Source organism: Taudactylus pleione, unplaced genomic scaffold (assembly GCF_031769625.1).
Source record: "Taudactylus pleione unplaced genomic scaffold, aTauple2 ptg000665l, whole genome shotgun sequence".
Classification (NCBI taxonomy): domain Eukaryota; kingdom Metazoa; phylum Chordata; class Amphibia; order Anura; family Myobatrachidae; genus Taudactylus; species Taudactylus pleione.
The window spans coordinates 446,105-460,956 of record NW_028285067.1 but is presented as its reverse complement, the minus strand read 5'-3'; the positions used below and the strand labels follow the sequence as shown (position 1 = coordinate 460,956).

The window sequence follows — 14,852 nt, the reverse complement described above, 5'->3', positions numbered from 1 at the left end:
TCTGTGTCGACATGTTAGATGTCGACATTTTACCCATGCCGACATCATAACATTTCACATAGTGAATGTATACCCTGTTATCCTATCACTACTGTATCCAATTAAAGTGCAATAAAGCACAAAAAATTATAAAGCTCTTCTTTTAAATCAGGAGTAAGTGACCTGTGGCTCTGCAGGACTAAAAGCACCAGCAAGCACTACACATCAAAGGTTATTGTGGTGGAACAAATATCTCTGGCTGGCAGGGCATGCAGGAATTCTTAGATCCATAATGGTTGGTTATGCACATATGTCCTACCTCTGTGTTAAACGAACGTTAGTTAAAATTGTGTGCTCAATAATGACATAATTTCTGCAAACCAATGGTTTTGCTGTTTCAGTGATCAACTTCTGAATTGTCCTTAAATTCAAAGGAAAGTAAAATAGTAGGTGTGGTTTAAAAGATCGACAGTAAAAAGGATGACCGTCAGCAGGTCAACACCAAATGGTCGACATGCAATAAATCAACAGGGACAAAATGCTGACAGGTTCAAATGGTCGACCCATTTTTTTTGTAAGTTAACCCTAATCCTCACCCTCCCCATAGTGCCTAAACCTAACTCCTCCCCTAGTGCCTAAACCGAACCCTAACTTCCGCCCTAGTGCCTAACCCTAATCATCTCCTCCAGCAGCCTTACCCAAACCCTCCCCCTAACCTTAAAAATGTTGCCAAAAACATAAAAAACAAGTATCCCCCATTTTTTGGGGTGTTTCGACGATTTTGAACCTGTCTACCATTTTAACACTGTCGACCTTTTGCACCATAGATCTTTTGTACCTGTCGACCTTTCACCACTGTCGACCATTTGGTGTCAACCTATTGACTGTCGACATTTTTATTGTTGATCTTCCAGACCACGGAAGTCATCCCTGTATGACAGGAGTGACATAAACCTCTGGTCTGTCACGTGGCACACTCTGTTACACAGAGAGTGAGCAGTTGGTAGAGGGGTGGTGCTTAGGGTCTGTTGTTACAAGCCAATAGAATATAAGTTGAGTTGGGGGTGGAGCCTGTCCCAGGGGTTTTGTGGGTAAAATATAGTTTTTTCTACCTCTTTTCTTCAGGAGATTGCCGGTGCAGTACCAGATTATTGCTCTGTGTTTTAGCTGTATTACAATATAATTGTTTTCTTTGTATTTAATATTAACTGTCAATACCTTTCTTTCCTTTGCTAGCCTTCTATCTCTCATTCTTTACTCTTATCTACTCTACTCTTCTCCATCTCCCTCGATTTCTTCCTTTCTTTTCTCCTCCTTTCTCTATCCCTCCCTCATGGATCGCCCCCGGCGTTCTGTCGATATCCCTGCCCGGTACCTGATTAACGCGGCGGCCGCGGGAGCGGGATCCCCGACGGAAGGAAGCGGCTGGCCTCCACGATGCAGGCCACGGAGTGGGGGGGGGCGCCAGGCTTCGCGCGGCGGGGCCTGCGCAACGCGCACCGCCGCGGGTAGCGAGAGTGGTGGCCGGCCAGGGTGCAGACAGGCCGTCCGCATACCTGGCCAGGAGGTCCAGCAGAAGGAGGGGAGTGCTGCCCTCCCCTCCTTTACATAGTGCGGCATGCCCGGCGGCTCTAGCGGCAGGGCGGGAAAACGGGGACCCGCTGCTCGGCGGGGAGCGGTCATGGTGCCTACCTCCCGCCTGCGTGCGTCAGCAGGCGGGGGGGTTGTGCCCGACCCCCCTCCGCCCCGATCTACCATTACTATTCCCGCTGCGTCCCATGTGTCGACGCGTTCGGCGGGTGCAGCGGATCACGGGCGCGCGGCCCCTTAGGGCAGGGAGTATAACAGCCCCCTCCCTGCCCCGCGGGAAATTCATTGATCGGCCTGCTCACAGCAGCGGCGGTCGCGTTTTGGCCAGGCGGGGCGGCAGAAAACGAAATGTGCACAATCCGCTGGATGGGGTGGACACTACGTCCCCCTCCGACAGCGGCGAGTCCGCTTCCATAGATTGGGGGGTATCTGAAAGGGGCAGTACCCCGCCCCGCGCTGGGCTTTCACCCGGGGTGGGGGAAGATGGGCCCGCTCAGGGGATTAGTCGCAGGTCTTATGCAGAGGTTGTGCGCGGAGCACCAGCGCCTCAGGCGGGATCTGTAGCTGGGTCCGAGGCGGGTGCGGTGTTGCGCACGGAGACTGTCTCCACTCTGGGCATCACTGCTCTCTGCACTTGTGCCCTTGTTGTCGCAGAGTAGCATTCAGACTGCCTCGGGAGGGGGTGACGGACACATGGCGGCGCTTGTGGACCGGCTCGTCGGCGCCATGGGTCCCCTGGCGCCCCCGGTGTCGCATCTCAGCTTGGGAGGTACATGTGTAGAGGAACCTCTAGGCCAGGGGCGGTCAAATCCTGTACAAGATAACACTGTTTGTGTCCCAGCAGGTGAAGACTTATCGGATTTGAATATGCAGCATCAAGCCGGAAGCGAGAGGGCCGTGGCTGCGGTCGCCGATGGTGCGACTGGCCAGTCGGATGGTGAGTCTTCCATCGATCCCGATTGGATAGATGGCTCCAGTAGTAGTCAGGAAGCACCCGCGCAGCGGAGCAGGAAGCGTAGGCGCCATAGGTCAGAGCAGGGCACAAATAGTCTTTCCTCCACCTCCTCAGACTCCTCAGAGAAATCACGGTGATCGTGCAGGAAAAGGTCCAGGCGGTATAAGCGCAAGCACCGTTCGTCCAGCAGCAGCATGTCAGTAAACTCGGACTGTTCGGAGGGGGTGTTATGCTCTAATACAGCGGTGCTGCGTGGGGTGCGGCCAAGGATCCGAGACCAGATCAGGCGTGGCCGTTACGTCAATGTATTCGCGCTTACAAGTCGAAGCAAGAAGGCTTGGGTATCCGCAAAGAAAAAAGGGTGCTCGGCCCTCGACGGGGTCATGACCTATCATGCATGGCTGAAGAACATGTATATCTTTGCCTCTTGCTACTTAGAGACACGGCCCGACGAGCACATGCGCGTGATTAGGTACATGTACCTAATTCATTACATGTTACCAACTCCAGAAGCGGCGCTTGGCGGGTTTACGACGAAGAATTTCGTCGTAAGCAGCATGGCCGAGACATAGACTTCGGAACAAAGGACGTCAAGATTTTCATGGACGTCACGCAACCACAGCTCTCGCAAATGGAGGCGACATCTTTTCATAGGAGTTTCAGGGGGCAGTCAGCTGCGCCAGGGGGAGGGTCGGCGTGCGGGTCTGGTTCCAGGTTGGGGCATGGAAAATGCTTTGCCTTTAACAATGGGCAATGTGTATTGGGGACGCGCTGTCATTTTCGACACACCTGCATTCGTTGCAGTGGCCCCCACCCCATCAAGGATTGCGCAAAAGGACCAGGGGGTGCGACCGGGGGAAAAAGTAGTAATCCTAGCCGCGGTCCCGCGGATCCATCCCCCAAGTAGAGCCCACACATTGGGTAGAGCCCCCACACCCGTCAGGGTTGAAGCCATGGCGTCATAGTTGGCGGAGTATCCGTTGCGGGGCGTCGCACGGTTTTTGCGGGAAGGTTTTTCGACGGGTTTTCAACTTCCTATAGTCGGCATAGTACAAGGGGGTTCGGGTTGGAATCTTCGTTCTGCCCGTGATATGCCGGCGGTGTTAAGAGCAAAGGTTGACAAGGAAGTGGAACTGGGTAGGATTGCAGGCCCCTTTACTGAGCCCCCCATCCCAGGACTGGTGCTCTCACCAGTCGGGGTGGTTCCCAAAAAGGCATCAGGGAAGTTTTGTTTTAATCAGCACCTGTCGTACCCGAAGGGGCTCTCAGTGAATGATGCTATACCGGACGAGCTATGTCGAGTGGTATATCAGTCTTTTGACAGTGCACTTGACTTGGTTCGTTCCTTTGGTAATGGGGCCTTGATGTGCAAGGTGGATATAGAATCAGCCTTTCGGTTGCTTCCCCTCCACCAGCGGTTTTTTCAATTCATGGGGTTCCGGCTCGGCGAAGAATTCTACTTTGACAAATGTTTGCCAATGGGTTGTGCGATTTCGTGTGCATTGTTGTCTGGCCAAGGGGTCGCAGGAGTCGGGGATAGCACATTATCTGGACGACTTCTTATTGGTTGGCCCCCATGATTCGCTTAGGTGCAAGCTGTTGTTTTTGCGATACGCGAACACGCTTTTTGCAACTTTTGGAGTCCCCGTAGCAGAGGATAAGACAGAGGGCCCAACCACTAGGCTTTCATTTTTGGGCATCGAAATCGACACGATTGGGGGTTTTTGTCGGTTGCCGGATGGGAAAGTGCGGTGCTTGCAAGACGAAATAGTGTTGGCCTTGTCAGTAGGTAAACTAACATTGAAGCAGGCTCAGTCGCTGCTAGGCTTGTTCAATTTTGCCTGCAGGGTTATCCCCGTCGGGAGGATTTTTTGCAGAAAATTGGAAAGATTGACGGCTAAGGCGCACAGCCCCAATCATTTTCTGCGACTATCTGGGGAGATTCGCCGGGATCTGGGTATTTGGGATTCTTTTTTGATTAATTTCAACGGAGTTCGCATTTTGGCCAGCCCCACCGGTCTCTAACGTGACTTTACAGCTATTCACGGACGCGGCAAGATCAGTAGGATTTGGTGCCTTGCTCGGGAGGCGTTGGTGTGCTGCTCGTTGGCCCTCCAGCTGGGTGAGAGAGGGACTGACCAGGAACATGCTTTTATTAGAGCTCTTCCCAATTATGGTTGCGCTGGAACTTTGGGGTGGGCAGTTGCAGAATAGGGCGATCATATTCTGGTGCGATAATATGGGTGTGGTGGAGGCGCTGAATCGACAGAAAGCTGCTGGGTTGCACGCTATTCGAGTTATTGCACAAATTATATTGCGCTGCTTGCAATTTAATATTGGGTTTAGCGCTAGGCATGTTCCCGGGATTAGTAATGTGGTTGCTGATGCGCTTTCACGCTTTGAGTGGGCAAGGTTTCAGAGACTTGCCCCTTGGGCGAATGTTGTCGGTGACTCATGTCCCGATTATGTGTGGCAGGTGGTTCATCCAGCGTGGAGGCGCTAGCACACCGGTCCCTGGCCCCTGGGACCTACAGGGTGTACCTCGCTTCTTGGGAGCCGTGGAGCCAATTCCTCTTGAGGGAAGGTCTCGAGGTAAGATCTGTTTTATGATTCTTACTCGGGAACAAGGCTTGGGCCGCTAGGCTCGGCCTGCGTCATTTCCGTTGCAGAAGGGAGGGTAAGGCGGGAGCTTGGTTTCCGTCGGAGGCCGGCCCTACCCCACCTTGCCTGACCTTTTTGGTTAGGACGCGGTGGGCAGGTGCCATTCCGCAACGCCCCCCCCCTTTTTAATTTCTGGCCCAGGGTGGGTGCGCTTGGGATTCTACCCCCCGGGGGAGGTCACAGACAAGTTTCGGCGGCCTCTCGGGGGTTGTCCTTGATGTTCTCTTTTGCCCATGGGCAGGGGGTATTGAGGGGTTGCACCTGCTTGCTGGGTCGTCGTCTGTTACGGTCGGCCCGTCTAGTCATGCACGGGATCAGAAGAACCAGTGTTATGACAAAGGGACATGGTCGACAGCAGGCGCTGCGGGGGTTCGGAGCTGGGTGTTGTTACCTTAGGTTACGCCTGGCTTCGGGCCTTTGCTTATCCCAACTTGGGGACTAACTACTCGCCCTAGGCGGGGGTCTTGAGGAATTTTTGTTTGACCACTGGTTTTAACTTTGGCTTCTGCCAGCCGGTGGAGTGTTTGTGTTTTTGCCTCAAGTCAAGTTGGGATCCCTTCCCAGCCAAAACATCCCTCATGCCAGGTGTTAGGAATAGGTGCAAATAGGCCTAGCATTAGCATGATACACATCTCTTAGATACTAAATTTTACCATTTTTGCATATGAACCACGTTTTATACGATATATTAATCTATTTTCCCTTAATTTTTCCCTGCCAGGATGTCGTCTTGATGAGTCCTTTATTTGTATAATAGGACATTCTTTTATATTTTGGCTCTCTAGGTCAGAGGTGGTTCAGTCGGCTAGGGAGATCCCAGAGTTGGCACATGTCCGGTGGATGGGGCACCGGGGCATGCGTTGGGCTCAACTGGAAGAGGTCCTTAGGGACGCCGTGGCCAGGTTCGGGTACCCCCGTTTCCTGGTCATCCATCTGGGAGGGAATGACCTGACGGACAGGACATACTTGGATTTGCGCATGTCCATTCAGAGGGAGTTGCTGGCGCTTATCCGGGAGTGGCCTTTCTGTCGGGTCATTTGGTCGGAAATAGTTGCGAGGCTGTTTTGGAGAGGGGCTGAGCGCCCGGGGGCTATCGAGCTCTCTAGACGGAGAATCAACTCTGTGGTGGGTAGAGCCATTACAGGTAGTGGCGGTGCTGTAGTGCGGCATGCAAACATATCAGTGGTGGACAGGCAACATTATAGGCCCGATGGCGTGCACCTGTCTAGGGGCGGGTTAGAGATTTTCTCTAGGAACTTGTTTGGTGCCCTCAGGAATTTGGATGTCTAGGGTTAGTTGGAGTTGAGATTGAGTAATGGTGGCGGCGGCGGACCTTGTCCTCGTTTGGCAGGTCTTGTATGGCCTTTTCTTAAGTTTAGCAGGGTTGGTCTTTCTTTGATTCCTGGGGGGGTTGCCCGTGCGGATGGGGCGGACTTGAGGGTGCAGTGAGCACCACCGGTCCAGGTGGCTGCGGTCCCCCTCAGATGCACGGGGGCTCCCCAAGTTGTTATCCCCGCAAGGTAGGGCAGGAGGCCTGGATACCTTGCGAGTTGCAGGGGAAAAGGGGGCAGTTGGTCCCGATGTTCCATTTTTGTGGCGGGCTGTTCAGGCCCGCAGTTTTGTTATTTTTCTGATTTTATTGATAAGCATGTTGCTTCTGTTAGGCCATTCAAGTCCCCGCCACCATTTTGCTTTAGAAATTTATTGAGTTAGAAATTATGCTAAATAGTTAAATTGTGCATAACATAGGTTCTACTAAATAGGTTTCTAGTTTGAGATTAATAAAAAGCTGACCCATTTTTCACCCAACGCTATGTCTCTGTTTCGTTATTTTAGATAAGGCATGGTGTGTTTTGTGTGGCATAAGTGTGCAGAGTGATCTGATTATAGAGCGTTTAAGACCACGGAAGTCATCCCTGTATGACAGGAGTGACATAAACCTCTGGTCTGTCACGTGGCACACTCTGTTACACAGAGAGTGAGCAGTTGGTAGAGGGGTGGTGCTTAGGGTCTGTTGTTACAAGCCAATAGAATATAAGTTGAGTTAGGGGTGGAGCCTGTCCCAGGGGTTTTGTGGCTAAAATATAGTTTTTTCTCCCTCTTTTCTTCAGGAGATTGCCCACCCACCCTCCCTATATTTTTTCGAGTGATTGTTTTCAGTTTATGTCAGCGTATATTGTAGTGGCAGGTCTTGTATGGCCTTTTCTTAAGTTTAGCAGGGTTGGTCTTTCTTTGATTCCTGGGGGGTTGCCCGTGCGGATGGGGCGGACTTGAGGGCGCAGTGAGCACCACCGGTCCAGGTGGCTGCAGTCCCCCTCGGATGCACGGCGGCTCCCCAAGTTGTTATCCCCGCAAGGTAGGGCAGGAGGCCTGGACACCTTGCGAGTTGCAGGGGAAAAGGGGGCAGTTGGTCCCGATGTTCCATTTTTGTGGCAGGCTGTTCAGGCCCGCAGTTTTGTTATTTTTCTTATTTTATTGATAAACATGTTGCTTCTGTTAGGCCATTCAAGTCCCCGCCACCATTTTGCTTTAGAAATTTATTGAGTTAGAAATTATGCTAAATAGTTAAATTGTGCATAAAATAGGTTCTACTAAATAGGTTTCTAATTTGAGATTAATAAAAAGCTGACCCATTTTTCACCCAACACTATGTCTCTGTTTCGTTATTTTAGATAAGGCATGGTGTGTTTTTAGTGGCATGAGTGTGCAGAGTGATCTGACCATAGAGCGTTTATTCCGGGCAACAATATAGTACAGTTCACCTTCCTCTACTTCCAGGGAGCCAAGAGGGAGGAGGCACTAAAGTACCGGGGCCCAGGCCTGCTGTGGTCCAGACAAGGCTCAGCGGCAGTCACCCCCCCCTCAGCATGGCGTGGACATGCCCCTTTCAACAGCAAACCACTGTTGATGTGATACAAAAGTCCTAACCTTACATAGCCACATTACTACATAGTGGCCAAGCCAAGTCTTTGTACCAGCTCCCACCATTTATAATGGTGGATCTTTCTAAATGACATCATATCATAAATACTTTTACAGGTAATGTAGGAGCAAAGTAATTTGGAGAGTCATCAACTTTGTGTAAGGCAATAAAACTGCTCTTTGGACTCTGGCTTAAATTGCAGGCTCTGTGAGCAATATAGCAGGCACAAGGGTGTCCACGTTGTAGAAACCGGATAGATCAGGTATCAGGCAGGGCTCCACTAGTTAGACACACAGATATCCAGTAGGTCGTCTACCAGCATTTTCAATCATCATTTAGTGATTGGTGGAAACCCACACCTGCATCAATTTTGGGCCAGTGTCATCTACTGTATCAAAACAATATAGAACAGCAATAACCAAATGTGATGTGTGGCCAGCATAAACCACTTGTACTTTGCCACATTCATTCTCCCAATGGTAATTACCACTGTTCTTGTAAGGAGACCCACACACTTATTTCAATCTGACTTTTGCATCGTGCCACTCCACACTATATCCTCCTTTCCTCCGCTCCATTTACATGTATTCCCCAATAAGGTAAAAACATTTAAAAAAATAAAAACCAAAAAACACTGAATTAGGGCAACATAACACTACATGCTATTACACTAAATGTTCCATATGCCTTTCTGAATGATCGCTTCCATTTTTATCTTTGCAAAATAAATACAGTTATAGACACAATATACTGTAGAAGCCCTTTGGTGAACCTCTTTTTAAACATAGGTAGAATATACTACGATTATCTTGTACACTAACAACAAATGCAGCATTCAGCTTGCTCAGTGCTAAAAGTCTTCATCTATTTTTGGCAATCTATTTGTTGATTATTTATTTTTGTACATATGTATTTTATGTGTAATGCTATTCAATAAATCCCTTATAAAATCACGTCATGCATCACATGTCCCAAATTTGGCAAGGAAATATAATAGCTCTCTCAAGTCCTGATTCAGCAGTGCACACTAGTGCACTGCTGAACGCAGATTCCCGATGTAAAATTGGCAGCATACTCTCAGTGATTGACAGTCTGCTGCCTCTTGGGGGGCGGGGAGGGGGTGGTGACAGCCTCCGTTACCCGAAATGGAGGTGTGTCACCGCCGTTGGGGGGGAGGGAAGAGGCCAGGATCTCCGTCGGCTGAGGGAGATTTCCTGGCCTCTTCCTCTAAACTGATGGGTCACCTTAGCCGGCCGATGTTACGCAGTTTATCCGATGCTGCGTTGGACAACGCAGCATCGGATAAGTAATGCACAGGAGTCGTGATGCCTCCTGCTGCATTACCATATCTGCAAGGATCGCAACTGCAAAGCTGCCTGCGTTCAGCTTTGCAATTGCGATCCTTGCTGAATCAGGCCTTCAGTACGAATCGCAATCGCAGTTGCAAAATCGCACGCAACACAGCTGTGAAAATATGCTATATGCCTGCCACAGCTCAGCCAGCATAAAGACGCCCACTACTGCTTTCTCATATCCGTCTACTGTCGTTCTTCTGCGTGGACATCGGTACCATCGACGCACATCGACCCATCACGCACATTTACAGCAGGTCTGACCAGCAGCAGAAACTGCAAGTCTCGTCGCACGCAGTGAGCACTCAAGCTGCATATGTAATCTTAGTGGCTCATTTATGCACACCCATGAAACAGCGTTCAAGCGGACAGGCACGCCTGCGTTTCTCCGACCACTCCCCTGTCACCACCCCCAAACGCTCAGTGCCTCTCACTCACTCTACAATGGATTCCTTTGTGCACCCGTAATCGCAGTGCGATCGTCACCGACTCTCAGTGCAGCTTATATGCATGCGCAAAGGCTAACAATCGCTCGATTTTCATAGGCAGTTGCAATTGCGCATGCTGCTGAATAAGGCCCTCTGATCACTATTATTCTTTTGTATTACAATAGTTATAATAATCAGTATTATTTTGTCATGTCTATAAGGCACTAAATACTTTTCGCAGCAAAAAACAGAGAGCAAGTATGGTAAATATTTTTATAGGAAATACCTGACTTACAAATGTGTCACCAATAACAATAGTCCACCATTAACTTGCTACACAGAGCCAAGCTATTTACATGGGCTTATTCCCAAACATACCATGCGGATTAATTTCCAGCTAATACGAATTCACGCTACCGGGATACTATGTAATTAAGCAGTTGTTAAATGTCTTCAGTTTAAGACCTCTCCTTACTTTTTAAATAGAGGATTAGTACCTCATGATCAGGAGGTATTAAATATCCATTAAGCATCTTAGTGACAGATGCCTCCATGGCTAAAACATTCTTGGAATAGACTTTGTACGTTAGAAACTGTACTTTCACTTGCAGCCACTGCAGCAGCATAAATCTTGGCAACACATTGCAGGACATCAGGGGTTAATGGAGACCAGCTCCTGTTTTACTCATTAACAGTCTGTCACCCAGCTGACAAATTTGCCTCTGAGTCAGTGATATGCTAGCTGTGCCAGTGAGCATTCAGCCAGTGGCTGGTCTCCCATGCTGGAGAGGTCACATGGTAAGGCACTAGTGTGTTATGTTATTTTTGTGCTCTTTTTTTTTTTTAGCTTTTCTTTTCTTGTTTTTTCTTTTTTTTGCATTTTAGATACAGTATATCTTAAACATCCGTATGAATAGACAGGAGTTTTTCCAATGGTGATGCAAAGTAAATTCCTAAAAGAAGAGATACTATGAGGGGTATTCAATATGAAACGTAAACTTCGCTGTCGAAGTTTACGTTTCATATCGGAGATTTTCCTGGGATAAAGTATCGGGCGCGCGCCCGCTTTATCCCCATATTCAATATAAAATCTACGAAAATGGGACATGGCGAAGTGGGATTTGCAATAAAATACAAAATTTTCCTGAAAAAAATTGTAGGACCCCCTAAAGCTCTAAAAACATGGGGGATCACGTTTTAGCCTGCAAATGAAAGTCGGGGATTTAAATAGCTGCGGCAGGTGCTTTTTTCCCGACATTGAAGAAGTGATGCAGAAGAGCACTTTGGTTATTTTTTTCGTTTTTTTAAGTGGTCCCATCAAATTTGGGGTACATGAAAATGGGTACTAGCATATTTTTATGTCCCTAAAGTAATTTTTTTAAAATTCTGCAACTGTGCACCTGCCGCTATTAATCTATTCTAGAAAACACCTGCCGCATACTTGCAGAATAGCCCTGAACCTATATCCCTATTGTTAAACAATTTTTTCCCATTTTTTTTTTTCACCCCAATTTTTAAATCAATTTTTTGGGGTGTCCCTATTTTTTTTTTTTTGACACAGTTATTTTTAAAATGTCATTCCCAGGGGTGCAGGCTATTTTTTTTAAGCCTGCACCCCTAAACCCCAATTCTGCACTTTTTTTCGCCACCTATTCAGTGGTGAAAAGTTATCCCCGGTTTTTTCAAAGACTTTTCGAACCTGCGAAAAGTCTTTGAAATTGATTACGGTGTAAAACTAAAACCTGCGATAATGATGTCATAGGTGCCAAAACATCGCAAAAACTGAGTTTTTGCTCCCATATGGAATACCCCTATATGAGTCACAGGCAAGGCGCCGGCTCCAGGCACACTCTGTGAGCAGCCGCACAAGGGCGCTGGGGTCCAGCACCTGCTGCCGTTATTATATTATGCTCGGGGAGGGCGCAGTCAGGGAAGGGGCGGAGGGGGAGCACGAGACGGCGCTGGGTGTAGAGACACCTAGCGCCGGCCCTGGTCACAGGTTTATAAAATGGTGATGCTTGCATGTATTTAGGTGAGGCTTAAGGCTCTCATTCATCAGAGATTGTCGCAATTCCCCGACCCCTAGATCGTTGTACATGTTGGATTTCCCTGATTTTGCCGATCCCGACCAAAATATGGTCAGGATTGGCCAATCGGGGATTTTTAACATGAAGAATTTCCCCAGTTCCCCAACGGATCAGTGATCATCGATGGCATATTTCTAAAATATCTGCACACACGTTCTGGCCTATAATAGGACAATCGCCAGCTTCTTTTCCACATTTCTTACTGATCTGTTGTGCAATGCCTAGGGATGGCCATCTGAGACCGATGGTTAGCAACTATCAGTATTTCCAATTTGGTGGGGATGCTTTCTCCATTTGATGGTAGGATTGCGATGGTTGCCGCCATTGCATGCTTCTTTCCAGTGGATGCTTTCCGATGGCAGAAGGCATCACTCTTGCTTTATACACATGAAAGGACAAATTCTGCATTCAGAGTACGGCTCTTTTATGCATGCACAAGCTGCGGCTGTCCATTGCGACTTGCACTAGCAATACCATTAATAGCTAAACCATTGAATGGTTAATAGGCGATGGCTACATGCCATCGCAAGGCATGTGTGACAATTCAGTGGTCCCCTTCTAATGGCCATCCTATGCCTCTCCAGGCCGAGTCACAAGGGGCACAATAAATGAAAGTGATCAAAATGCCTCAAACCAAATTAACTGCTCAAAACACAGCCTGGCTGCAGTGTCTGGGGCTGAAACTAATGAAGGACTTATTGTGAGGAGCAGTGACCAGTGCTGAGTGGGTGTGGTCAGGGCCATGTGGGCATGTCCACCGTCTACACCCTCAGCCCCAGTGTCTTCCTAAATACGTAATAGCAAATACATTGCATAATTTTGTGAGAAAGATAGAAATATTATTTTAACACTGATTTATGGCGACGGTGTGGACACCTGGGCTGGTTGGTCTTCATCATGCTGTTATGATGATAGGCCTACTTTTATATGGAAGTCTGGAGCTGTAGTCCCATCCGTGTCATTATTAATCTGGCTCTGCAAAGGACTTTCTGACACAAAGTTCAGGGAAGGACTGGCCCACAGGGGCGCAGGGGAAATTCCTGGTAGGCCCCACCCCCTAGTTACGTGGTGAAGCAGGACTGTTAGAGTCTGTGTTTGTTGTTTACCCGGGTAGTTGTAACAGGAGTAAACACCGGAACAGGTTTAATTGAAAAGTAGGTTGTTTAATGTGAATGTTGGTAGACATGAACAATAAGATAAACTAAAGTCCAGTAATAACAAACTAATAAATGTAGCAGGAGGAAACTGTAGTGAGTGGAGATGAATAAGGTGAATCCAGATGGACTGTAAAGGTGAAATGGAAATCCGGGTATGCAGAGTAATGGCTGAGAGGGATATCCGAAAATGCTGTGATGATGGCTGAAAGAATCCGGAAATGCTGTGATGATGGCTGAAGGGAAAATTCTGTAATGCTGTGATGATGGCTGACAGGAGTGGGTTATCTGCGGAGACAGGTTCAGGCAGGAGTGGGTCTGGTGGAAGGTGCAGGGCGATCTCCAGCAGAGTGCAAGGCAAGGCAGAACGGTGCAAGCTGCAGGGAGCCGCAGGCAGACAAGGAGCTAGGGCAAGCACTGGAGCACAGGTCTCAGGTTCAGGAGCGCAGGAACTCTCTCTCACAGCTGATGCTGTGAAACACGTTGCACTGGCAACTACAGGGTGCTCCAAAGTACCCAGCAACAGAACGTGATAGGCCAGAGAGAGCAGGTGACCCACAGACGATTGGCCTGCTATGTCACATGGCCAAAGACAACATGGTGGCGCTCAGACAACCGTGACGCGGAGACGCCACTAGTCTTACCCCTGTCAGGACAGCCTAACGCTGGCAGACCTACATACACATAATGCCAATCTCTACATGCCAGCTCCCCTGCCAGAATGACTGCACAACAGCGCTCTCACCGGTAAGGACCGCAAACCTCCATGCCGCGAAACCTGGGTTGTGACAGTGCCCCCTCCTTACGGGTGGCCTCAGGACACTTCTAGGCTTTTCGGGATGATCCAAGTGGAATTTGCTGATGAGTTTGGGAGCATGGACATCCTCAGCTCTAGTCCTACAATGCTTCTCCGGACCATAGACTCTCCAATCAAGCAGGTATTGCAAATGACCATGACGGATACGAGAATCCAGAATCTGAGACACCTTAAATTCCACTCCCTTTTCAGTTTGGACCCTGGGGGGAACAGGGAGAACACTGAGGAATTTATTGAGAAGTAGTGGCTTGAGCAAAGATATATGAAAGGAATTGGGAATCTTTAAATAAGACAGGAGCTGAAGATGATAAGAGACTGGATTGATTATCTCTGTAATGGAGTATGGTCCAATAAACCAGGGAGTGAACTTCATAGACGGCACCCTGAGGTGAAGATTGCGGGTAGAAAGTCATACTTGATCCCCGACCCGCATCTGAGGAACATTTTTTCGATTACTATCTGCCTGATCTTTGTACCGCAGGGAGGTTTTAACAAGAGCAGCCCGCACTTGAGACCAAAGCAAAGTAAAATTCCGTACAGTGGCATCCACAGCTGGCACATCGAAGGTGGGTAAACTACGGAACTCAAGGAACCCTAGAATGAAGTCCATACACAATGTAGAAAGGAGTTTGGTTAGTAGAAGAATGATATGATGCGCAAATTCGGCCCAGTGAAGGGACTCAGACCAGTTGTCCTGGGATGAAGACATAAAGATTCTCATAAAGGTCTCGAAATCCTGATTCACCCTCTCAGTGGACTCATTACTTTGAGGGTGATAGGCCGTGGAAAAGTTAAGTTTCAATTGTAGAACAGAACAGAGGGCTCTCCAGAATTTTGCCACAAATTGGATACCCCGGTCTGAGACGATTTCTGGAGGAAGTCCACGAAGACGAAATATATGGTGAA

General features: G+C 48.6%; 1 pseudogene; it reads left to right on the top strand.

Annotated features, from left to right (window-relative positions):
* Positions 1-2,262: 2,262 nt before the first annotated feature.
* On the top strand, positions 2,263-3,431 carry LOC148478286 (uncharacterized; annotated as a pseudogene).
* Positions 3,432-14,852: the final 11,421 nt, after the last annotated feature.